We start from the raw sequence: 26,964 nt of genomic DNA on the forward strand, positions 1-26,964 counted from the left end.
ACCCCCTCCCAGGTCCCACCCATAAGGCGTGACCTAGCAGGTATCCCAGCCCCCCAGATTAGTATAAGAGTGGGAGTTGGGCCTCAAGACTTTAGATTATCCTGAACCTGCAAAACTGAACAGAAACTCTGGACCTTCGACATTCGACGAAAGAAGAAGACTGAAGAATCTCCCTTGTAGCCAAGGAGTGGCTACCCTGTGCAAACAGGCACCATCAAGAGACTACCCTTTGCTTTGCGACCGTTCTACGAGGAACCGACTGCAGAGCCGGACCAGAGCCTTGACTTCCAGACTTCTCCGACCCTCATCCACATCTGCAGCAGAGCTGAGATCCGTGGAGGCGACGAGCGACGTGGGACCGGCTACCTGGAAAAAGTGGCTAGTAACTTACAGCGCAGCTTCTGAGGTACCCTCGAAGTTGTGCACCGGGGATTGAGAAGCCCCAACCCCAAGCACCATCTGCACCGAAGATCAGCCCCCCACACTCCACGAGTCCTGCGTGGGGCCCTTCAGCATTTTCCTGCTTGCCGCGTCTGTCCGGTTGCTTGCCCGCTGGCTAGTGGCCTCTGTGACGACGCACCCTGAAATCTTCTGCGCTGGTTTGGCTCCTCCAGACTGGCTCCCGCTTCTCTGCAAAGAAGAAGCACCCCAGACCTTCCTGGTCTGCACCAGAAGCAAGTCCTTTGTTCTTCGTGGGTTCCGCTTGCCAAGGCTTGGTGAGTCCTAGTCCAACTTCGACGCCGCCGACAGCAAGAGCCTTCGTGGGACAGCTCGCCTCCTGGTCCTGGTCGTCCTCGACGCTTCCTGATCCTCCTGGCTGCAGCGACAAGCTTCACCTTCACCTGCAACTCTTCACGACATCGCCTGGTTCCTTCCTGGTTCCACGTGGTCACTGGCTAGTGACCTTGACTCTGTCCCTTCTGCTTGCAGGTTTCTTCTCTTCTTGATCCCAGCCTTGGGATCCACCGGACACTCTTCACTGACTGCCTGTCAGCATCTTTCTTCAGGCATCCATAGGAGTCGACGACGAAAACGACGCATCTTCACCCCTATGCACCCGCAGCCTGTGGGCTAGGTAACTTGGGTACTCCGGTGCTCATCAGGATAGTGACTATCCTAGTGTCTAGTTTTCAAGTCTCAACTTCCTAGCTACTCCGGAAGTGTCCTAAATCTACCGTTTTCTAAACTGTACTATTGCTATTGACTTTTACGCATTACGCGTGAGTGTTTCCACTCTGCACACGAATCCCGTGGGCCTCCCACTTCCTAACTAACGCTAGTGTAGTGTAGCCCCAGCGATTCCCTAGGCCTAGGCCTATTCTATTTCCGTGACAGTGGTTCTTATACCACTTACTTAGTATATGGTTTGCGTGGCCCCTAGGGCCTAACTGTATTACTTACCTGTGTGACTTAATGTATGCATAAATAAGACTGTGTTGTACTTACCTCTAATCTCATAAAGAGTGCTGAGGGTTTGCTTGGAATAAATACACTTTATTTTATATATATATCTGTTGTGGTGTCCTTTCATTTGGTATTCAAGGGATTATATATGGTATCACAGCTGGCTTCACATGCCATTCAGAGTTTAGCCTAAGACTGCTCTTGTCCATGCTACCACTAGGATAGCTGGTCTATAAGGTTGACTTTACAACCAATCACCATAAGGGTATTTGGACTGATATAAGGTGTACACTATAACTAGTGACATCATACATCAGGCCAACTTCTCACAATCCACACAAAGTTCTCCATCGCACTAATCCTTCTTTCCTTCGCAAAGTGGTTACCTCTTTCCACATAGGACAGACCATCACTATGCCCACCTTCTTCCCGCCCCCTTCTAAAGAGGAGGAGAGGCTCCACTGTCTGGATCCAAAACGTGCGCTTTCATTCTATCTGGATCACACAAAGCAATTGCGGGTGGATGACCTGCTCTTTGTTGGCTATGTGGGCATCAAGAAAGGTCGGGCCGTGCATAAACAAACTATCTCGTGATGGGTCATTCTTTGCATCAAAATCTGCTAGTCCTCAGCGAAAAAGGAGCCTCCAGTGGGGTTGCGTGCCCATTCCACCAGGGTGACGGCAACCACTACTGCTTTGGGACGTGGAGTCCCCCTTCATGATATCTGCCAGGCAGCTATGTGAGCTTCATTGCACACTTTACTAAACACTGCTGCCTGGACAGCCAAGTCCGGAGAGACGTCTTTTTTGGCCGTTCAGTTCTCCAGAACTTTCTGGTGTGACTTTAGTTCACAGACCCACCTCCGGGGTTGGTATTGCTGGGGTATCTATTCTAAGGTGAGGAAGCCATAACTAATAGTCTCTTTCAGATGAACAAGTTACTTACCTTCGGTAACAATATATCTGTAAGAGACATATATTAGTTATTGATTCCTCACAGCTCCACCCATCCTCCCTGTTCTGCGAACTGACTTCTAGTGTAAGGGAGTCCCTTTTAGGGCCCTAGTTTGGTGCACCAGTGGTCACTGTCTTGCATGGCTCTGCGCTTCAGGCGTGGAATGTCGTGTACAGAACTGACGTCAGCGCGTAGGGGTTAAGTAGATACCTCGATGTCATTCCAGCAACCACGTGCCAACGACGAACGCTGAGTCGAGCGACGCCGCCTACCGACGCACAGGGGTACTGCTGAAGAAAAATTCTCCGGATCCAGTCTGACGCCTGGGGGTAATTCTAAGGTGAGGAATCCATAACTAATATATATCTCTTACAGATATATCATTATCGAAGGTAAGTAATTTGCTTCATATTTACCAGCCCTTTTTGAATCCCACCTTCATTCAGAAATGATTGTTTTAGTGTGCATTAAGCTCTCTTTTGGGATATATTAGTAAAAAATGAGTTGTTCATGTGACTTGGACAAAGAAAACTGTCTTGCTACAGAAGATTGGAGGTGTCACCAATTGGAAATAGGTTTTAAGAACTGTTCGAAGGGCACATGATCAATTCATCTTTTGTTTGTCTAGCTCGTCCACTTGTGCATGTGCCGGTGTAGAAAAAATCTGGATATATTGTTCAAATAGTTAGAAAACATATTACAATGTGTGATGACTTAATTTTAGTATATGTAACTCTGCAGCCCAGCAGACATACTGTTTTAAAAATGATTAATGCTATGAATGTTTACTCATCTATTTTTTGTGTATGCATAATGGTACACATTTAGTGAGGCTTTATGAATGTTTGTTACACACTGGGGCATTGCTGGGAGTGGACACCTCTTCTCTTTCTTGTCAGTGCTGTAGGGTCCAGGAGAATCCTTGTTGCTGAGATCAGTGGGGACCCACTTCAAGGTCAGAGCTTCTAACTTCTCACATCTGCTTTGTTTATGCTATCCCTTCTCTCAGGCTGCCAATCTCTGCGACCCCTGCTTCTTTTCAGGAAGCTCTTTCTCACCTGATCCTGCAGGGGAAGTGATAGCACCAACACCAGAGCACAGTACCAATCTCTGCGACCCCGGCTTCTTTTCAGGAAGCTCTTTCTCGCCTGCCCCCGTAGGGGAAAAGATGTCACCAACACCAGAGCACAGTACCAATCTCTGCGACCCCTGCTTCTTTTCATGAAGCTCTTTCTCGCCTGCCCCTGCAGGTGAAGTGATGTCTCCAACACCAGTGCACAGTACAGGTATGGCTTTGACATGCTGTTGCTGTGTTTCTTTTTTCAGTCCCTGGCCAATGTCCCATTCTAACCCCTCCTGTATTGCCAGCTCCTTGTTGTCAGCTTCCGCCCTACTGCTTCAGGTGTGTGTTTGTGAGTGCACACCTGTACGGCTGAACGTAATAGGTGAATGCAACAATGAGTTAATTTCTGTGCGTATGGATACATAATTAAATGGATGAATGAATTGGTGCCTGATTGAGTGCTCTGATGGACGAATCTGTGAATAGTTTGGTCGATGGATGAGCGAGTGCATGCATTGATGGTTAATTGCTAAGTGAATACATGGGTGGAAAAATGGGTGACTAAGAATGTAAGTGAGTGCAGGGTGCTTGTGCTGCTCATCCATGTACTGAAATTTCATCTTATATAGTGCGTTTTACCCCTGACTTATCCATGCACCCGTTCAATGGAGAAGCATGTTCAGTTATACAATGAAGTGGGACTGGTTGATATTGCCAACGTGGTTGGGCTTTGATTCCCAGGCTTAGTTTCACAAGGGGTAGCAAGGGGTAGATGTCAAGATGTATTCTTTTTTCCTATACATTTTCCAAATGAACAAACTTCATTGAAACAGGATGGCCCACAAGTTAACAGACAGCAAGTTAAATGTGAGTAAAACAACATTACTGTTAGTTGTTAAATAGACACGCAGGCAATACGAAGAATACATATATAATGCTAAATGTCAGCCAAGACGGAGAGCTTGTTAGGTCTGAACTGTGTTTGCTCTTGGATGATGGTGTGGGAGTAGATCCAGTGAAAAATATAGTGTTGCAAAATAAATATTTAAGTAGGCAGTAGTTCGGACTCTCACGCAGAATCAGTTCAGTGTAGCAGCAGTGTTTCATGTAGCTCCACCTTAAGTTACTCCTGTTTCCGAAGTCAGACAGACTTTCTAGCATGCAAAGTAGGGGTTCGGAAAATTTTAGGCAAGTTTTTAAAAATTCTTATTTTTTTCTGATGTGGAAGATGATAATGGATGCTGTAGGAAAGTATAATCTGCTTCTATAGTTACCCACACTTTTTGCTTGAGGTGATGCTGATTTTGACTAGTTCAACTGGAATCCTGCTAATCAGGACCTCAGTCTATCTGCTTTCTCCCTAAATTGTTATGTTGAGTACTTGGGTACATTCGACATTGGATACTGGGGTACCTTTATCAGTCTCTAGTGTATGGTACTAAGGTACCCAGGGCATAGGTACCTCAGAGGCAGGCGCGGTGCGTCCATTGGGGCGTGGGGGCGTAGCCCCCCCGACCGCGCCCGCGCCCGCAGCTCCCTCCTCTTGTGAATGTCCGCAGCTGCAGCTCCCTCCTCTGTGAATGTCAGTCAGCATGACGTCGGACCGTGGGCGGTCCGGCGTCATGTTGACTGACATCATTGTCAGAAGCCTTTGGGAAAGGCAGCACAAGTGCGCATGAGTGGGCATGGAGCTTAATTTTTTACTCCGTGCCCAGTCATGCGTACTTGTGTTTTTGCTGCCTTGCGCATGCCCATTAGGAGCCCCTCGGTCTCCTAATGGGCAGGCGGCGGGCGAGGAGTAGGCTGTGCCGTCAGCCAATCCTGGCGCTGCTGCAGCGCCAGGATTGGCTGAGTGCCGGGTTGCCAGTCACTTGCGTCACGTGGACGTGGTGTTCTGGACCATTTGAAGGGGCAGAGAGGCGCCAACGCGGGCCAGGAGAAGAGGCGGTCACCGGTCAGGTAAGTGTTTTTTAATTTATATTGTCCAAGTCTTCTGTTCTTCGCACTACATATTAACACAAATAGATGAACTATCCGTGCTCTGTTTTCCTTAGTACAGAAAAGCAATGCCATGGTATGTCAAGCTGTTGTATGAATAGAAAGTTTGGGTCCGAGTACTTCTAAATGTGGTCCTGGCCCTTTTTAGGACGAACGTTAGTTTGTTTTTGCTGACATTTATCTGTTTCACGGCAGACATACACACAACAAGTTACGGAGGTTAATTTAGATTATGAGTAGTAGTAATCAATCTGATCGCCACCACTGCACGTTTACAAACCGCACTACAGGTCGGAAGGGCCACTGAAGGCAGCACTCTCTGAGTTGGAGAAGCGGACACGTCGCATGCTGTGTAAAAAAGAGAATATCAGGAGGATGTAAAAAAAATTGTGTCTATAATATAATTCGATTTCTTTTCAGTGGCTAATTGATCTAGCATGTGGTGCTGGCGCTGCCTGGGTTTTAAAGTTAGTAGCACCAGCAGTAAGTAGCTCAGGCACGAGTCCTTAATGTATTTCCTTCCTTCTTCCATTTACTTAGTCCTATTCACATTACTTGTAGTACTAGCTTTTGATTTTGATCACCTCAGCGCAGACCCAATTAGTCTGGAGTTTCAGTGTCTGGGCGCATCTACATGCAACCTGATCCTGTCTAAATCATTTAGACTAAATGGTTAGCAATGGTTTGCTAAGAGGCGTTCAGCCCCTCCCTGCCGTGTCTTTCACTTGCAGCCTTTCACAGACCAAAACACTAATCAACACTCCAGGTCTCCGAGACAAGGCTGGGCAGTGATGTGGCAGCCTGGCTTTGATGCCCCGAATACGTTTGTTTTACTACACTCTTGCTGGAGATAACAGAGGAACAATGGGGTTGGGGGGACATCAGAATAGAAGGAGGCTGAGAGAGTGGGACGTGCTAGGAGTGTTGTGTGCCCTTCCCGTCTTTTACTCCCTGGTTAAGTTTACATCTAACCCCCTCACAGGTTTACCTGCAGCCAATGAAAGCCATAGTACCTGAACGTAGCCACTTTCTCAGCCAGGGAGGACGAAAGACTGGAAAGTGAAAGGAAGTGAACCAGGCCCTAGTAGTAGCCATACAAGTAGGAGAAAGGCTGTTATTAATTATGCTGGGGAATATTTTATGTTGAGCCCTACGAGTCAAAATTATGTGGAGGACAGACTCAGGCAGTGCAACACAAACACTAATGCACCCACTACTCTTGCAAGAGCACATGCACTCCTCTAGTGCACTGTACTCAGGACCAGAGACAAACAGGTTCCCATCTGACAGGCATCATTGTGCGCTCGTCCAGCACTCCAGAACACAGGCATGCGCTGCAGACTCAGGAAAAAGTGCACTCAGTAAGAAACATATGTGCACTACACGGTGTACACCAAGGAGCACACGCATTCATCCAGCACTTGGGAACCCAGGCACACACTAGCGGGCTCAGGAGAATGTGAACTCAGGTTGGCATGCACTAGCACCCATTAAGCACGGCGGCCACAGCGCGGTGTAAATTTGAAATGAGGCAAAAAATGTATTGGACTTTATTCTGTGGCTGGCTGATTGTGTTGAACTGATAGCATGTGTCGCTGCCCAAGTGAAAAAGTCAATAAAGCTGTAGTGGTTCAGGCCCCACTCATTTAGCATGAGTGTAGTAAGAGGGCAGTATGTTGTTGGTGGTGCATTTGGGTCACACTGTCACAAATATTGTACTAATGGATAGTGCAGTAGCATAGCGCACTGTCATTAACATATGGCATGTTTCCATTAGCCATAGCAATAACCCCTACATTTGTACAGACAATCATGCAGTAACTTCTAAGTCATTATCATATGAAATCTCTTTATTGATGTCATTGCTTCAGTTGTACAGTTGCTTTATTAATCGTCTTGTTTTCTCAAATTTGCATTAAAATGCACCATTTGCGACTCGCTTTTGAACATTTTACGGGGGGAGAAACCCCCCATCCCTCCTACCCAAACCCCTCTTTTGACGGTCGGACTTGCTCGATATGCTCACTCGCCACAGGGGACTCATCGTGAAAATTTACGCCCCACCACTTTCAATTGTCACCAGCCGCCACTGCTCAGAGGTCTCTCGTGGGCTGAAGCATGCATTATGCCCCCCCTGAGAGACCATGCAAAATGGAACTACAGGCCTGCCTTTGCAGCCTGTGTAAGTTGGTGCTTGCACCACTTACTTAAGATATAGGTTTCCTATATCTAAGGGTCACTGCACTTAAAACCTATAAGTCACCCCTATAGCAGGCGTTTGCAATTCTGAAGGCAGGGTGCTTGGTTTTAAGTAAGAGGGTGCTCCTGCATGAGCAGGACACCCCTGCAGCCTACGGAGTCCATTTTCCAGGGTTGTCAGTGAAGCAGCCATGTACTATATAGAGGGGCACTGGGTAATTACGCAAAGACCATCTCGAAACTGGCTGCAACGAATCCTATCATGATTGTTATCAAACATGTTGGAATCATACCCTCACACGAGCTATGATTCTAAGCACTGGAAGAGCCCTCCGTTAGGCTCTCAGTGTTCACGGTGCCAACCTTCTAGACCCAGACAGCACAAAATGGTTGCTGCCGACCTAGGACACATTTCTGCCCCCCTGCTGCTGAGCCAAGCTCGAGCATAGGAAGGTGGAACAATAGGCATCCTGTCACAGGGAGGTGTGACCACTTTCCAGACAGGATTTAGTGTATTGGGACCAGGTGGGTGCACTTGCTATCGCCAGAAAGTCTGCATGAGGGGCACACTTGGTATCCCTGTGCATGGTCCAGTTCAACCCAGTTCTGGGTGCCGTTGGCTTCCATTCTGGTGCGAAACTGGACAAAGCACATGGGAGTAACCTCCCCCCTGTCCAGACCCTGCCTTGGGAGGGTCCCCTGAATCTTCCCAACCCTTTCTCTAGGGTACTTAAGGGCTTACCTGGGTCTAGGTCCCTATATTCGTCGTGGGATAAGATTCAGATCAGACACCACTTCTTCTTCTACCGTCTGGGCACTCTGGACATCGCTGGACTTCATTTGGGCTTGACTTCATCTCCCTACCAGTCTGCTGCATCGTCTGTGCCTCTGCATCATACAGGAACCTTCCAAGGCCTACGAAGCATCAAAGACACCTGAAGAAATTTCCATTTGGTGTGAAGGAGTCACTCCCCTGCATTTGCAGGCACCGCAACTAAGTTAACTGGTCCGCAGATCCTGAGCTCCTCCGGACTTCGTGGGCTCTGCAACACAGGGGGTGGTTTTCCACAGCTCCCAAGACCTGCCCTGCCCTCTCACCATGTTTGAGGCCAGTATCCCTTGTGGGGGTTGCAATAACCGAACCCCTGTACACCGCGTCCAACTTGCAGTTGCAAAGGCTTGTTGGCTTCCTTCCAAGAAGATCTTTGGGCTTTAAGTAGCCCGAACCTTGAGCACCTCCAGTGACCAGAATCTTCAGCCACACCGCATCGTGTGCATCTTGGCCTGCATCTTTTTGGTGAGCTACTTGAGGTCCTCTCGCGACTCCAGTGCCTCCAGCCTGTGGGTCCACTTGAGGGTCACACTTGTTTCTTTTGGGCTCCCCTGATTTCTCAGGGCCTGCCCTGACTCCCGTGCTGTTGGTGAGTCCCCTGTACCTTGCTGGTCCCGACGTTGCTCCGTCTTTGATTCCAGCCATGGTTGTATTTGCCAAGGGTTGTTGGTGCTCCCGCCGGACACCGACCCCTCAGCCCTCAACATCCTTCATCGAACAGCTTGTGCACAGCTCTTGGTCTGCCTCCGCATCGCCTGGTCCTCACAGCTGCAAAGTCAAGGTCCTTGCCATCCATCCTGCAACACACGACTTCGAAGGGCATTTGTCCTACAAGTCTCCTGGTCACTCCTGAGTGACATAGACTCTGTACCCCCTGCTTGCAGGTAACTCATCAAGAATCCATCCTCGGATTCCACAGGACACTTCTTACTTCTTCCTCAACAGCATTTTCCTGAAGTCTTCCATTGGGTTTGACTGCGGATTTTCAACACCACTTCACACGTATGCACCTGGCTTCCCAGGTGTAGGTAACATGGGTACTAGAGTATCCATGGGTGGGGGGGCTCTCCAACTACGACTTGCGCATAGAGTTGCATGGAGCACGCAGTCGTGTTTCCACACTGCATACGCTCTCCCTATCTACTCACCTTGGGTGGTTCCTTGGGGTCCCAGCACTTCTACGTCCTCTCGACCTTGTCTTGATCCGAGTCGTGGTTCTTATTCCACTTTCTTAGTATATTGTTTGGTCCCCCCCCTGGGGCCACTGTGTATTTTGTGGTATTTACATTGTTTCTTTGCTAAAGTATGGTGTGCATTGTGTTTATCTCCGTGTTGGAGCTAATGGAACATACTAGAGAGTATTATATAATAAATACATATTTTTATAAATACTTGGTGTGGTTCTTTTCACTTAATCTATACTATAAGATGGCATTCTGGTAAAACAAGCTGCTTGTCACTCCTTCTGGACTAATCCTGCAGGCTGCTTAATCTATACTATAAGATGGCATTCTGGTAAAACAAGCTGCTTGTCACTCCTTCTGGACTAATCCTGCAGGCTGCTTAATCTATACTATAAAATGGCATTCTGGTAAAACAAGCTGCTTGTCACTCCTTCTGGACTAATCCTGCAGGCTGCTCTCCACAGCTACCACTTACAGAGATTTCTAAGGTTGTCTAAGACCTCTTAAATCACCATAAGGGTTGTCTGGACTGGTGCAAGGTGCCCACTTACATTAGTGGACATCATATACCAGGCCAGCTTCTCACAGATGCTAAAACACGCCAGCTTAAATAGCATTTGGGCCTGGGGTCAAATGTGTTTTTTCAGCAAAGATTTTTTTTTAAAGCTTTATTTTTCATTTTGATATAAAATAACTTTGCAACATTAATTACAATAACCATAGTATACAGTAGGTATGTGTGGGAATAGTGCCCCACAATGCAAAATTCAGTCTCATACATTGCCCAAGGAGAGAGAACAACAGGCGCATGTCATTGTGGACCAGATTCACCCACCATCCTGTCGAGGGTCCCACCCAGCAAACGGCTACTGTTCAGAGCCATCCATGTCACCACTGCTCGGGTCAGAATCCAGGGTCAAGAGCCTGTAACCCAGAACCGCCACACAAGGATATCAACCCCCACCTTATCATCCCTCTTGCCAAGTTTTATATGAATCTCTTCTGCCAGCATCCATTCCGCCATGTCTCTATGCCAGTATTCTATCTCCAAGGCACACTGTCCTATCCAAGTGATGGCCACACTAGAACTAGCAAGAACCAGGGCCAGCTGCAAGAAGTTATATGCTATCTTGCGACCTTTAGGTCTCCTGATCTCCCCTAATAGACAGCACCGTGGAGTTACCGTGGCCCGTCATGAAGTAACTCCTGTGAGTTCACCCACCACACAGATGCAAAAATCCTGTACTGCTCATCAACCCTAGGCCAGGTGAAGAAAGTCAGCTCCCTGAGTTCCACATTGGGGGCAGATATCAGTCCAGGTCTTAAATATATTCCAAAGAGTCAAGGGGGTTAGGTAAGTACGATGCAATAAGTTGTAATGGACCAGCTTAAAGCAGGCGTTGCTCAATACAGACTGCTTGAGCGCAGACGTGAGCCTAGTCCACAATCTCTAAGGGCACCCCCAGGTCCTCTTCCCAAGCGGTCTGGGCCTTCAACCTGCTGCATGCCGCATCCGCTCTCAAAGCTTTATATAATCAATATCAGATGCCTACCCGACCTACAGGGCAGTTAGGTCACCAGAGTGTCAGACACCATCGACAACATAGGAAAGATGGTCTAGGTCTGCCTGGCCAACTCTGCCAAGACAGCATAGTGCAGAAAATGACCCGGCCCCAAAATAAACTCTGCCCTGGCATCCTCAAACAAGATAAAGTGCTTATTGAGGTACACGTCCCCCAATAGCTTACAGCCTCCTTCCCTCCACACCTGAAAGGACACATTTTTAGCAATCCGTTGGATTGACACCAGTATCCATAACAGCAACTCCCAGTAAAAAGAGGTGTGCCAAATCTTCGCAGTCTGCCTTACCAAGAACGGTGTATCGTCTGGGGCCCAAACGCCCTCCATCAATACTGCCAGGAGCTGCCCAACATCGACAATCCCCACCAACATGCGTTTCTCCCAGCTGTCTCCAAACTCCAGCCAGCGTGCAGCGTGCTGTATGTGCGTGGCATAATGATCAAATTCAAGCCGTGGTGCTTCCAGGCCACCCTCCTTTTACCATCCTGGTCATGCTGGTCAAGGCCACTCTGCCAGAGGAAGGAAACAAGGATCACGTCCAACTGCCTGAACACCCTAGCGGGCAGCGAGCAAAGAGAGTTCTGAATGACATATAAACAGTGCAGCAAGAGCACCAGCATGGAGATAGCTATTCTGCCTATCAATTAAAGCGGGAGCATGTTCCAAAATCCACTACCCTCCCCATATTGAGGCACATTTGTTACGCCCTGGAGTGTGCAACCAGCGTAGACCGATGTCCAGCAGGTTCTCCACAGGGGTCCCTAATAGCGTATCAAGAGGAAACAGCAGGGATTACCATGGTTGATCCGCAGCGCTGACACAGCCCTAAAGTCATCTAGCAAGCGCAACAGAGACTCAAGGGATTCCCAGGGAAGGAGCTAAGGTGAAACAGAGCATCATACGCATATAATGAGAGAATATGCCTAATGTCGCCCATCTTTAAGCTCCAGTCCCTCAGCTCCTGCCTAGCCCATATTGACAAGGGCTCCATCGCAAGTGCAACAAGCATTTACCATGCAAGAGGTCTTGCATTTACAAGAGTTTAAGCTATTGTCATTTACAATGGCAATAGCTCAAACTCTTGTAAATGCGAGACCTATTTCACATCAGAGAAGCGGCCGCCATTGTCTGGGGCTGCTTGAAAGTGAAAGCAGGCATGGCGAGGAAAGTACGTTGTGCCTGCAGTAGGAGAAACTCATTAAAGAAAATAGTGCTTTCAGACTAAATAAGACATACAGTGTTGCAACAGAAGTAAAAGGGCCAGTCGCCATGGGAGGTAACAAATGCAGACAAGGCAGTACCAAGGAGAGAATAACAAGCCTAATAAGGACTCGGAAGCCAGCGTTTATGAAGGACAATGACACAAGCCAATTAAAAATATGGGAGGAGAGTGGACGGGGTTTCAAAGCCATACTCCACTACTGCATGCCTCGCAGCAGCGCATGCACTGCCCAGGCTCGACCTAAAAAGGAGTGGGACAGAGGACAACCTTGTTGCGCCCCCTTGTCCAGAACTCATCTCTCCGAGCGACACTGTCCCACCCGCACTCTGGCACTAAGCTCAGTGTAAAGGAGCCAAATCAAGGAACTGGGGTCCGAACCCGATGACCTGCAAAACGTCAAACAAACACCCCCAATCAAGATTGTTGAAGGCGTTTTTTCCAGTTCAATGAAAACCAAGGCCATTTAGTCTTTCCAATGCTCGACCTCATGCATAACATGCGACAAACGCCTAAGATTCATCCCAGTGTTACACCCCAGGATAAACCCACATTGGTCCTCATGAACCAAGCTGATTATAATGGGGTTCAAGTGGTTGGCTAACACCTTGCACAGGACCTTCACGTCCAACTTGATCATAGTAAGTAGCCTATATGCCGAAGGTCAGTCTTGTCCCAGCCTGTTTTAAACAACATGCATATGTTCCCCCTCTCATAGTAGACGGCAGTACACCTGTCTCCCGCGCTTCAAGGAAAACCTCAAGCAGGCCCTGCATGACCACAACGGAGAATTCCTAAAAAAAGGCACCGGGAAACCCATCTCCTCCTAGAGCCTTGGCTCCTGGCAGCATCTGCAACACCACAAGCAAGTCCTCCAGCTAAATGGCAGAGTGTCCATCCTCATCCACTGTCTCCACGATTCTAGTCCCAGACCTTCCTAGAAAAACTTATAACAGTCCGGTGCAATTCGGGGGTCTGCCCTGTACACTTCCTCCAGATGTCCCTGAAATGCAGACACATTGCCCACCCTCGCACTTGAGCAATCAGGGGTCACTAGATGCGTTCTTGGGGATGGTGCATGCTCTCTGCGCAGGATCCAAGCAAACAGCCTGCCCGACTTGTCTCCCTCCCTGTGCAGTCGCTGCCTGTATTGCCTCAATGTATATTTATCTAGCCTGTCCCAGGTATCTTCTATGCGCATTCGCACCTCCGTTTCCTCCCTGCGTGAATCAGGGTCCATCCGGTCCCTTACCTGCAGCACAGCCAGATGCTTTTCCCCTGATGTAAGCTCAGCCTGAATTTCGCGCCGACCCCGCATTTAAGACTCAGTCATGTTCCCGCAGCACAGCCTTCAGCACCTCCCATTCTGTGGCTCTCGAGCCGTAGTGCCCCAGTTAATGTCCATATAGTCCTTTAAGGCCCGGTACAGCACCTCCCTTCCCCCCGGATCTGTAAATATCTCAGCCGGCAGTCTCTATGCTGCCCCACTCTGCGCGGGATCCCCCTCCACTTCAATGCACAGCAGACCAGTGAATGATCCGAGATAAACCTGGCTAGGTGTGTCACAGCCATGCCCTCTGCCACTGGAATTCCTCCCACCAGAATCCTGTCCAGCCTGCTGTGTGTTTTATGGGTTAGGGAATGGCACGTATATGCCTGCTGCGTGGGAGGAAGTGTACGTCATATATCAGCAAGACCCAGATTGTCAGAGGCGCCCTGTTGAGGCCCCCATCGAGTACGCAATTAAAGTCCCCCAACCAGAAAATGGGAGTGCCCACCTCCTGCATCACCAGGTCCTGCATCTCGGGGGGAAAAACGTGGGCCATCTACATTCAGGGCATACGTGTTAAGCACAGACACCTGCCTCCCGTCCAGTGGCCTGTGTAGCAGCCCTTCACATCAGCCTCGACATGTGTCGAAGAGAGCAGAGTACCCGGAGCCACCAAGATTAGAACCCCCCGGCGTAAGAGGAATGGAAGATCTGATCCCCCCTGTCCCCCCATTTCCGGGCCAGGTGTGCAGTCCGTGCATCATATAGAGGCGTCTCTTGCATACAGTCTATACTAATCCCATGAGGCTTCAGGAAGGTGAGCACCCTGTATCTTTTCATGTAGGAGCCCATGCCTCCGACATTTTAAGTAAGCAGATTAAAGTCACCACCCATCATTGGGACACAAGGGCTCTTGGTAACCACCATCCCCCATCATGTTCCGTTCCAAACACTGCACTAACATATTCAAAAACAAACAAATGTGAACAAGTAACCCCCTACTCACGGGCAAACATAGTGCAACATAACAACTACAGATGCCCACCCATTGCATGTGCCAGGACCTGCACAGCATCCCCGCCCATCGAACAGGGACAGGCCAACTCTTCCAGCTTCCTGACTAGACACATAACTCTGCTTGTGTCGCCCGGTTCCCAACAGCAACAAAGATGCAAACTCCCCCAGCAGACTGATGCAGTGCATTGATCATGGACGACAGTTGGGGTCGTAGCTGCAACTCCTGGCTTACCCTTGGTGACACCTGGGACTGTCCATGCGACCTCTGGCTCAGAGGGCGCAAGGCAGCTTCAAGAACAGAAAGCAAATCGGGTTCTGCTACATCCAAGTTTACAATCTGCAGATCCCACCCCATATCCCACCCATCAGCAGTTAAAAAAGTGGCTTTTGTGGGTTTAAAGGAGGGACAAAGGGTGGGAAAACTCAGCCCCATATCCCACCCCTAGTCCCTCGAGAGGAATGACTGGGTGTTAACGTGTGCCGGCGTGCCACCGACACTCATTACAGCAGATGGTCAGCTTTTAATTGCTGTTTCTCGCATTGTTGGGCCTTGCTGTGTCACTTCTGCTGCTATGTTTAGTATTTACAGTGCGAAATGCCCTCGAGTAAGCAGGGATGTAGCTTGGTCAGTAAGATAGAAGAGAGAAGTCTAGAAAGTGTTTATTGGGAGATCATAGTATTAAGATGAGGTTTGGGGTGAGTATAAGGAGAGATGCAGGAGGGAAGAAACTCTAGAAATGGATTAGAGAGATCATATTAGTAAAATTAGTTTTGGGATGAGTCAAAGGAGGGATAGGTGAGGGAAGAATTTAGAATGGTTGTTTGGGAGATCACAGTATTAAAATTAGGTTTAGGGTGATCCAGGTAGGGATAGAGGAGGTAAGAGTCTAGAAAGGGTTATTTTGGAGATCATATTAGTAGAATGAGGTTTAGGATGAGTCAGAGAGTGGAAGTAGAGGATATAGTGAGAGAGGTATAGGGTGAAATATAGGGTAGTGCATTGGAGAGAGTCTGTGGGGGTAAAGTAATAGATATATTGATACATAAGTACATATTATTATACATATTTATATCAAGACATACACATATCTAAATACATACATATAATCGAATTAAATGCTTATATAGACAGGGATATGCTTTACATTTGTGTTTGAGTATGGTGGATATGTGGGGAAGAGCCAACTCTTGAGCAGTCTTCCGAAGATGAGATAGTTATCTGTGGATCTTATGTTTAGGGTTAACCTCTTCGGTGCCCGTGACGAGCTGGACTCGTCATGGGCCGCGGTGGCGCTGTGCCCATGACGAGTCCAGCTCGTCACAAACCCCGCCCGCTAATGTAACGGCCGGCACAGGGCGGGGAAAGGGGCGGGCACCGAAGGGGTTAAAGAGTTTCATAGTTCGGGTGTTTGAACAGAGAAAGATGTGCCACCTTTGGTTTTTTTCTCGTTTGGTGGGGTTTTGAGGTGAGGTGTCAATCTGGAGTGGAGGTTCCTTTGTTAAATGTATTTGGTGATTTTATTTCTGATGAAAAGCAGTCCTGTTCCATGTATTGCTTTGTGTTTGAAACAATGCATCTTGAATGTGGATCTTCTGGCCACCGGTAGCCAATGTAGGGCCCTCAAAGCAGGGGATATGCAGGCTTGTGGCTTTCCATATAGTAGTCTGGCAGCATAGTTATGTATCCATTGTAGTCTTTTCATAGTTGATAAAGATGATCCGTGGTAGAGGCCATTGGCATAATCAATTATAGAAGAAGTTGGGCAGGAATGGGGCCTTAAGGAGCAGTTGGAAGGCAGAGGAGTGCAGATTGTGAGGGGTACTTATAACTCAATATTTGATAAAATAATCATTTTTAAGACTTTCAAAACAGAGACAAGAGTGTGTGTGTTTTTGTCTGCATGTGTGTGTAAAAATTCTAAGTACAATCCGACAAACCCCTCACTTTGAAGCAAATGTACTCAACTATTTACTGCAGAATACATTTATTGGAGGGGTGTAACACCCCAACCACCCCCGTAAAGCTACGCCCCTGCGATTAAGTCTTCCTTCATGGTCTTGGAGCATGCCAATGGCCTGCCCACTCTAACATGAACTGTTTCTCACTGGCTGACTGTAAACTCAGCTGAGACGAGCCATCCGTGCATCTTGAGCATACTTTTCTTTGCCCGCGATATAACCTCTGTGGACCCTTCTGATGTTTCCATCCAAGTGTACCAGTGGACTGCTTTTCTCCCAATCCCTTTGGGGAAGGATGCATTCAGATTTAGTGTTGCAGGCTTGGGCTCAGGTCTATGGTCCGATGTTGCTGCTGTCTGTGCAAGTGACAGTAGCAACTGAACCAGCCTTGATGTTGTGCTGCGCGCTGCTGCACAATCGCCCCCTCCACTCCAACCCTCGTTCAGCACCATGCTTCGACTCGGACTCGATGCAACTTCTGACTATTTCCCTGTGGCTGCGCTCGCCAGTAAGAGCTGCTGTAAACAGGCATACAATTAATAAAAAACAGTCCACTTCACGTTTTGTAAAGAGGGCCTTTGTTTTAGAATATAACCCAGCACATTTGAAAAACTGAATTGTAGTTAATTTGATTTTCAGCTTTTAACTTTACAAACATGTATTACAAGCCCACGGTGTGAATTTCATCACCATTTCATTTCAACTTTTTATCAAACAAATCCTACATCATTTGGCTGACATGGAAGATTTACAAATACAGCGATGAGTGTAGGAAAGCATTATGTTATTTCATACTTTATCGACAGGGTTGAAGACGTTTTGTGTAAGATGTGATAATGCACAAGTCAGAACTTGCCACCAGTTTGTTTAGCATATCATTTTTCAAATGGTAGAAAATATTTTCAGGCTCACTGGGAATTTTAACATTAGTTCACTTTTCTCATTACCATGGAACTGACCCAGAGTTGAATCAGCTTGCACTATGCGCTACACATGTCCCATATGTTGCATGGAAAATGAAAACTACAGAAACATGTCAGGGAAAAGGAAATAGTGGTTGTACAAAGGGGCACATATACCAAGCAGTATGAAATAAAACTTGAAAATTTAACAGGGATTGCATCACTCACATGAATAACCTAAAGGTTCTTTCACACAAAGTGGAGAAAGAAATCTTTGTCTTTGCTTGTAAATTCAAAGACAAGAATATATGGCCCAGAAGGGCCCCTTTCAATGTTTTTTCAATTACTGCCAGAGCTGTGCAGTGACTGGACCCGCCACACTTAAAGCCCTGAACTCCTCTGCCTGTTTGACTCTCTGAGATTTATTGTCTATAATCCCACCCATGTACCTGCTCTCTCTTTTGAGACCCTCTGTCTACCACTGAGCTCTCTTATCAATGAACCCATATCACAACTCGAGGCTCCAACTACCTGCAGATATATTTTAAAGCATGGGCAAAGGGGGCAATTGCCCAGGGCCCCCACCTTCCAAGGTGCCCCCTGAGAAGGTAATCGTTGTCTTTCTAGCTTGCCTCTATTTCTGTATTCAAACCTCTCTTCTCCCTGCCTACCTTATTCGCTCTTTGCTCAGTGTCATCTTCAGGATTTTTGAGATCCTCAGAAAGACATATTTTCGACTATATGTGAAACCAATTTCTAAAATGTTTGCTTGGTATCATGCAGGCTACAAGTAGCCCAAAAGTGGGTAGTAAAATTCAAAGTTGTTACCAACAAGCGACCCCAAAATATGCCTTGCCCATGGCCCCAAAATCCTTAAGACGACACTGATTACCTGCATTACACACTCCTCCTCCACCTGTCTCTTCATCCGCATAAATGATGTCTCTGCAGTGCATGTGTCATGTGCTCTGCCTGGCTATTGCCTGCATGTACCTGAAACCTTTTGACTGCTAAACATATGCTCCTTTTGACTCGTGATAGGAAGCTGGCTCTCTATATAGTGCACTAAAAAGAAGTACACTGTGTAGAGAGCCCAGTGGGCCCCCTATTGGCTTACAGAAGCTAAAGTAGATAATAATAATGCTCTCTTTTGTGGTAGTGTGGGCGAGCAGTTAGCCTTATCACTATAGTGCTAACCATTTGTTGCACTCACAGAGGCAATAAATGAGATACACACTCAAAGAATAAATCCGATACCAAATTAGAAAAATAACACTTCTTTTTATATGGAAGGAGGGTGGGCGCACACTGCCTCACTCTAAAACTAAAGCCTGACACCGAATTAAGTGTTATCATGCACTGCATTTACTATGATGCATCGGGGCAAACTGAGTGCTGGGATGTGAGGCAGTGTGCGCCCACCCTCCTCCTGTTTGAAAAGGCTCCCTTGAGCTAATGAGCAGACGAGCTCTGGTTGATGCACCTGCGCCCAGCGAGTGGTACAGAGACCTGAGAAGACTTTGGGCAGCATTTCCAGCACCCCCAAAAAGAATGTGTTGCTCTCTACTGAAAAAGGACAACTATCCTTTAACAAGTGTCTAGAGATACCACTGGCTGCACCAACAAGGGTGAAAAACTAATGCCTGACACCAAATTAAGTGTTATCATGCACTGCATTTACTATGATGCATCGGGGAAAACTGAGTGCTGGTATGTGAGGCAGTGTGCGCCTACCCTCCTCCTGTTTGAAAAGACTTCTTTTTATTGTATTTTGTGAAACCAAGAACTTAGTTCAAAAGTAAGTACTGTTTGTGTTAGCAATTTTTACAGGTGAGAAAATATTTCAATGTTGTACACACAGTGCAATCTTATTGAAGGAAAAATCATAAATGCATTACGGTTAGTGCAGTCGGTTTCTGGGGTTCACCTTCTGGGTTTTGGAGAATAGTGGGCCATGGTCCACAGTACTACCAGCAATTCATCAAGAACTGCCTGGATTTCACCGGGAGCAGGGTGCTGGTGCGGTCGGTAACTAAGCATACTATGGAGAAGTGGGCCACTTGAATACAGGCTGCACAGGGGGACTTGGGGACATGTCTGAGAGCTCCCAAATGGTGGGTGAAGAAGCAAGGGGTCTTGAATCAAGGGGGCATAGCCGGTTCTTTGCTACCCAGGCCAGGCGGCTCTGGTGCAGAGTGGTTAGGTTGGCTGGGCTGGATGCACAAAGGGGCTCCTTGCGGTTAGGGTCAAACAGCTGGCAGGGGCCAAATCAGGACAGCTGGGCCACTCACAAAGTGGGTCTCCATGATGCTGACCTCCCTCGATGTCTGCTTGGTCGTGGTGCAGTGAGAATCCGTACTGGAATCTCGCTGTTGGTGTTTGGTGCAGAGCATCCGGTACCCTGGGGGTTAGTGTTGCCGGCTCCAGTTGGTCCTGGTGTTTTCTCACTCAGTGGGAAGACAGATCGGACCTTCCAGAGCGCGAGTACCTTCTTCTGGTCATCTACGGCATCGGTCGGGCCGGAAAGCTGCAAGGCGGTGGGCCGGACTCTGCTTGTCAGGGTCTGCGGGCTGCAGGGGTGTAGCTCCTGTACTCCAAAGGAGACTGTAGCTGGTTTTAGGAGTGTTGGCAGACTACCCAAGGCTGTGGTAGTTCTCCAGCTTTCAGGATGAGTCATTCTGTCGCCCTTGTGAAGAGAGTTGTGAGCAGGCAGAGTTTTGCGCCAAAAAGTCTACAGGTTCTTCTGGTGTTCTGGCCAGGCAGCGACTCTTCTTCATCCTTCTTCTCTTGCTCCGTCTAATCTCAGTTCTTGGGTCCCGGGGTGCCACATAAGTACTCAATTTAAGGGCATTACGGGGAGTGGCAGGTAGTAGCCAATGCGCTACCTACCTTTTAGGGTGTCTACACCCTTTATATGACCACTTCCTGTGAGAAGTGGGAATAACGCTGACCCTAGAAGGCTAATTATGCCCACAACAATTTAGAGGAATCTGAAATGGTGATGTCCACATCAGCTAGTCCACCTTAGGGGTGATGCTGGCTTATGTGGGACACACCTCCTACTCTCACTACTTTTCCTGCCTGTCTTGCCGCCCATAAACTGGGGTATGGACAGGGGGGTTGGGCTTCTCCACTATCTGGAGAGGTCTGGGTCACATAACAAAGGTGCCAGGGCCTTTGAAGCTTCCCGCCCTAGAATGCAGTTACTGCATGGATGAGGTGTAAACACCTCCACACAGACCAGGCTTTGTTCCAGGACTCCTAAGAGCGATGGCTCTCACCACAGGAGGTTAGAACTTGTCCTGGGTGACTGGCTGGCCCAGACCAGTCAATCAACCCACTAGTGGTTGGTAGGTTTTTAGGGGGCACCTCTAAGGTGCCCTCTTGGTGCATTTCTCAGTAAATCCAACAATTACATCAGTGTGGGTTTATATAGATGAGATGTTTGGTGCCAAAGATCTGGGGGTACAGTGAAGCCATCATGTAGCTGGGGAACTTGTAATCACTAGTGTCCAACCCATATACTTGGTATGGCCTACCTGTGCACTTGTGGTATATAAAGGTGATCTTAGATATCACAGGGACAATTCCACTCATGCAGATGAGCCCACACATGGGTATAGTGCACTCTGCTTTAGGACTGTAAGGCCAGCTGTAGGGGTGCCTAATATATACCACATGCAGTATTTTGCAGGCATGGTACTCAGGGGTGTGCGCCATGTCGACTCTTAACTCTTTCTCTGCACCAAGACATACAGGCTGCAATGGCAGTTTGCATAGGATTGGTGAGGGGTCCTTTAGGATGGTACAATTTTTGCTTCAGCTCTTATGGGCCCCCTAAGACCCAACACCCCAGGTACCAAGGGTACCATTTACTAGGGTCTTATATGGAGTCTAAAGTTGTGCCAATTGTGGAACAAAGGTACAGTTTAGGGAAAAACACTGGTGCTGGGGACCTGGTTAGTATGAACCCAGCACACTTTCGGTCAAAGTTGCATCAGATACCAGGCAAAACGTTGGGGGTAACCATGGCAAAAGTGGCACTTTCCTAGACTCGTGTTCTGCTTAAAACTCCCTTGCCTTGCTGCCTCTACCTGCCTAGGACTTGTTAAATGGATGAGACCTTTTGATTATTTTCACACTACATTGCACCTTGGAGCACTTTTCTGTAATTATTTCACAAAGCTGCTAAAAGGATCTATGTCGTATGTGACTAAAATGCCAGGACTCGCCTAAAGTGTTATATAGGAAACGGGGACCTTTTGCGCTTATGATTTCATCCACATGGTACTTCGGAAGAGTTTTCTTTTGTGGAAAAAAGATATGGATGCTGTTTTTCAAGAAGTCAGTTTGGAAAAATGTCAGTGTCCCTGCTATTGCTGGAGACTATCAGCTGGCCCATATTATTTCCAGTGGCTAACAGGGCTTTTGTGGGAAACAGTCTCGCTTTCTCCATGCAGTCTAGCTTTTGCATTTTCTATGCAGGCAGTGAGTGGCAATGGACATGGGCGGTGCCAGCGGGAAGAATTGGGCGGTGGCCTGCTAAGAAAAATGTTGGACACCTGCATCTGTTTATTTACAAATTAAGCACTGGGTAATTTCCCTCCTTCTGTATGTGGTGTTAAGGGAGGAAAAGCCTGTAGTATGCACATGCCTATTATCGTGCTGCTTTAAGGGATCCCTCCAGTTTAATCAAGTTTCAGATCAATAATGGTGAATTACCTATTTGTATGCCAACTCTGTTTGAAATGAGCTACAATTCATAGTTGTTTTACTTTGGCTCTGTTTAGAAACTCCAGGGGTGGACCTAAAAGTAGGTGCACTCTGAGGGAGAACTGCAGCCTGTTCTGCTACAGGTCAGTGCTCTTTATTAATTTAACTTGCAGATGAGGGTAGCTGGGTGTTGTCGATCCCCACCCCACAAATTCTGGTCCATTTGCACCTTTATTGAAAGCTGTTGAAGTCGTTCCGAGTCAGGCCCAAAACAACACAAGGCAGATGTCAGACAACAATCACAGTTCAGTTCTCCAAGGTAATGATCAGCAAGTCATATGGAAACAGCGAGCCACAGATGACAAAGGCAATAAATTGTTTTACTTCCTAAGTGCTTAGAGTGGACAGCCACTGCAGAAAGCACTATTTGTCTATGGGTTTGGTAAAATTGAAGCTGTGGATCAAGATTGCATGTCTTGAAGAATGAAGTCTCCACTTTATTGGTGGGGAGAAGAATATCTCTGTTGATCATCTTAACTAATACTTTCAGCTGTTCTGCAACTTTGCCCATTTTTCAGAAACCTGTAAATATCCCTGCTAGAGGGGTCAGCTCTCCTGTATTTTTACAGGTTTGTGCCATAATCATCCCCCTTGTCCTGCAGACCCACTGCAGGACCCCAATGGTGCTCCATTTGGTTCCCACCACTCCTGACCCCCTGAGGTGGAGCCTGGACAGTTGATCACAATTACTGCAAGACTCTGGGGTGATAGTGATATCATAGGTGTGCTGATTGGAGTGCATTGTCTTCTTTATGCTTTAGGTTTATTTTATTTTCGATGAAATGCATATAAACAAACGGAACACATCGCATGAAGTGTAAAAAATTCCCGCATGGTCTCCACACAGATCGCTGTAAACACCTGGTTGGAAAGGCAAGATAATCAGTAACATGACGGCATGTCCATAAGGAAATGGGAGGAGAAGGGGAGGTGGTGGAGCGGCAGAAAGGGCAATAACAATTGTAGTAAAATGAAGTACATCACGTTGAGCAAGGCATGAAAGATATCTATACTGTTATGCAATGGATGAACACAAGAGTCAAGGAATGAGAGCCTTAATCTGTATCATTCGATTCTAAGGAAAGTAAATAAGAGCAGAGGGGTTGCCAAATATCTCTAGGCCTAGATGTCGGAGGATGAAGTTGGGCATATTCATTGCTGATTTGTCACAATAGGACATAGATTTAAGCCAGGCCATGTCTGTAGGAGAGCTTCTGCTACCCCGGTAGAGGGTGGTCTCCCGCTTAGCAAGTAAAAGTGTTATGAAGGTAAATCTACAAATAGATTTAGGAAGATCATGAGTGTACCCCAATAGTGGAAAATGTCACCTAGAGGCACTCTGCGTTACAATTTCAATGATTGTAAACCACAATTTAAAAAAATTTCTTGATGATTTCATTTATTTTCTTCAAAATTCTTTTGTCAAAATAATGATTCAATTCATCATGTTTCTCAATGGTATGCCCAATGCATTTCGGGCGTTCTGCCCTTCTTCAGGGGACTTAATTTCTGCAAAAAATACACAGCGTTTCATTTTTAAATAACAACTCACAATGTCACGTTTGAATGGTATTAAAGGTAATATCTTAGTGCGTATACACCTTATATCCCAAAGTGATCATATCAGATTTGTTCTGACATCTGTTATCTGCTCAATAAATGTAATATGAAATTAATACATGCACAACACTTGGTGTCACTCTGTGAAATGTATGTAACTGATGCGTAAAAAAAAGGGATTATGTTGTGTAATGGAAAAGAAACGAAAAATAGAAAATCAGCTTGTGGTGAAAATCAAGAAAATGTCACGAATTTCAAGTTACGAGTGCTCAACACCTCATTCTAGTAAACACTTACATTGGTCGATAAACCGTTAATCTTTCATCATGGGGCCGAGTACTTTGGTTTTACTGAACCTGTGCAATGATACAAACGAAACTGCTATCGTATACCATACTTTAGCCGTAAAGGTACAAACCGATCAACAAACTGTTAAAAAGATAATAAACTCACGGATAACTGATCTGTAGACGCGTTGTGTCCTGTGCCCTCGATGTATTTGAATTTAAGCTGCCAAAAAATGAATGAATACTGTATGAGAGACAGATTTGTTCTCTCTATTAAAAAAATCATGAATGTAGAATCCACGCTTACTGAAGGTCATCACACCGCGAACCTCCTCGGGTCCCGCGCGCCTGTACAACGCTAAACACTGGCCCTTCAATATATCGTCATTACGCAGCATTACGCTGTCGCATTCGTGAAAATAAAAGAAATACTACTTTAGCCCAATGTTGACGTAGTCAAGCATACTTTAAATTTGTGTATAAACAACCTAAACTCGATCTATGCCATTAGGCACGTAAAAAACGTGTGACGCAGCACAAGTTGAAAATGAAGAAAAAAATGTGTATATGAACCAAATAAAGTGAATAATGCTGTACGCAATGTTTGGGGTCGTTTACATGGAGTGTAGTGGTAATTAAAAAACAGTGTTTCCGAGTGAGAAGTGCTGTAAAAGCTTGATAACAACCACTGTAATACAAGTCAGAAAGGATTTACACAATTGAAATAATGTATGTATCTGAATTAAACGTTTCAATTCATATTACATAATGGTATATGTACATTAGGTCAACTGAATACACTTTAAAGGAAACAATGTAAATCTACACGTTCATTGGGTCATTTTGGCTGTACAGTATTAAGAAAGTTGAGCCAATGGATTTCTCTACGCAACAAATATTGCATGTTGTCTCTACCCGGGAGTATTTGAGGTTGTTCCAGTACCAAGAAGCGTAATTGGCTGGGGTTATGATTGTAAGTGTTACAATGTGTAGCCAAAGGCGATTTAGATTTTTTTGTGCGAACATTACAGGAGGGTACACGGGAAGATCAAAACAACAACTGGACGCGGTGGCGAAAAACACGAGGAGTCAAAGAATCTAGTCATTAACATTTCTAAACAAGATATTACCAATTTTCAATTGAAGGTTTTGCAAAAAGGCACATCATATGTATCTACCTACCATTCAAACCTACTGGAAAATCAAATAAATATGTATGAGTTTCTAAGATCGTTAAGACTAAGACATTTCTTTACTAACATTGTTGAAAAAACTGAGGAACAACCCAAAGATACACTACTGGGATTAAGGAACAAAATCAAATTCTTGCCACCAACTAGTCATAAGGTATTAGATGCCTTTGAAAAAGTTATTTTAAAAGACATGGAAAAGATTTTCAAACAACCTAAATCTAAAATTTCTAATCTTACCAGGAAGGAACAAGTAGCTAAGTAGCTTTAAAACAACTAGCTAACAATACACTCATCACCATCCGACAAGCGGATAAGGGCGGAGCCATGGTCATCATGGATACCGAATTCTACTTATTGAATGTAAATGACCATGTTCAGGATACTAACATTTACACCAAAGTTGATAGAGATCCCGAAAAGGAATTCATCAAGATTTTGTGCACAGTGGGCCGTCCAGGTGGCCCGCGTAGAACGACTACTGGTCGCGGAGGGCATGTGGTCCATGCACAGCGCAAGCCGGCGCGGGATCTCGGGGTGGACGAGCAGGCTCCTACGGGGTGATTTTATCTGAGCTGCTGTGACTCTGGGTATAGAGACAAGTGGGAGGGGCGGTACTGCCTTGACCTGGACATTTTAATGGCTATTGGGTGGGTTGATCTGTGGCGGTTAGCTAGTCATTCTGCAGCGGCTGTTGGACTGTAGCTTGTAAGCGCTTCATTTTTGTGGGCGGGGGGGCTTTGGTATCGGGGGGGGGGAGGTGGGGGCCCCAGGGAGTGAGGGGGCGTCCTTTGTACAACCCGATAACGGGGGTGCCATCCAGCAATCTAGTATGACTTTTTCTGCGGACTGCAGGTTCACGTTTCCACGTTTGGTTGATTCGGGGAAGATGGGGCGACAGGCACTCTGCGAGTTTCATGGGTGGGTGGGTGGTTGGGGGCCCACTTAGCAGGGAGGCAGGGAGGGGGGGGTTTGTTTGGGGTAGGAGGGCGTGGGTTTTGGGGTAGTTCATTGTTAGCTCATGATGTCTCATATCCTGACGTTTGGGGGTATCCGAAGGACAGGCATGGGGGGCGGATAAATTTGGCGTGTCGTGGGCCCATGGGTGGACATGAGTGATCAAGGGCAGATACGGATTTGGACGTGGAATGTCAACGGATTGGGCAATAAGATTAAGCGGACGCTGGTGCTGCAGCATGTGAAGCGCCATTCCCCCGATATTGTCTTCCTACAGGAGACACACCTCCGAGGGAACAAATGTAGGACCCTCGATCGATTTGGTTACCGGCTGGTGGCACACTCGGGGTTCACGTTGGGGTCTCGGGGGGGTGGGGATCCTCGTCCGCGGCACCCTACCTTTGGTCATCACGGGCGTCTGGACGGAGGCCTCAAGATGTATAGCATCGGTGGCGGCTCGGTGGGAGGGGCGGCTACTAGTTCTCAGTACATGCTACATCCCGCCTGGTTTGCATGCCATGACGTTTCAGAAGTTGGGCTCACACATGGCGGGCCTCCCGCAGGGAACGCTTGTGCTGGGTGGGGACATGAATATGGTCATAAATGCTGACCGT

The 26,964-nt window shown here is 47.0% G+C and overlaps 1 long non-coding RNA gene across 1 annotated transcript in view; it reads right to left on the bottom strand.

Annotated features, from left to right (window-relative positions):
- The window catches only part of LOC146776329 (uncharacterized), a 65,620-nt gene extending 41,053 nt beyond the window's left edge, over positions 1-24,567 (bottom strand). The window contains exons 1-3 of the long non-coding RNA XR_014972208.1: positions 24,511-24,567; positions 24,370-24,426; positions 24,214-24,272 (exon numbers count right to left, since the gene is read on the bottom strand). This is a non-coding gene — a long non-coding RNA (uncharacterized LOC146776329). The remainder of the gene's footprint in view (positions 1-24,213; positions 24,273-24,369; positions 24,427-24,510) is intronic.
- Positions 24,568-26,964: the final 2,397 nt, after the last annotated feature.

The sequence above is a fragment of the Triturus cristatus genome, chromosome 12 (genome assembly GCF_964204655.1).
Source record: "Triturus cristatus chromosome 12, aTriCri1.1, whole genome shotgun sequence".
Classification (NCBI taxonomy): Eukaryota; Metazoa; Chordata; class Amphibia; order Caudata; family Salamandridae; genus Triturus; species Triturus cristatus.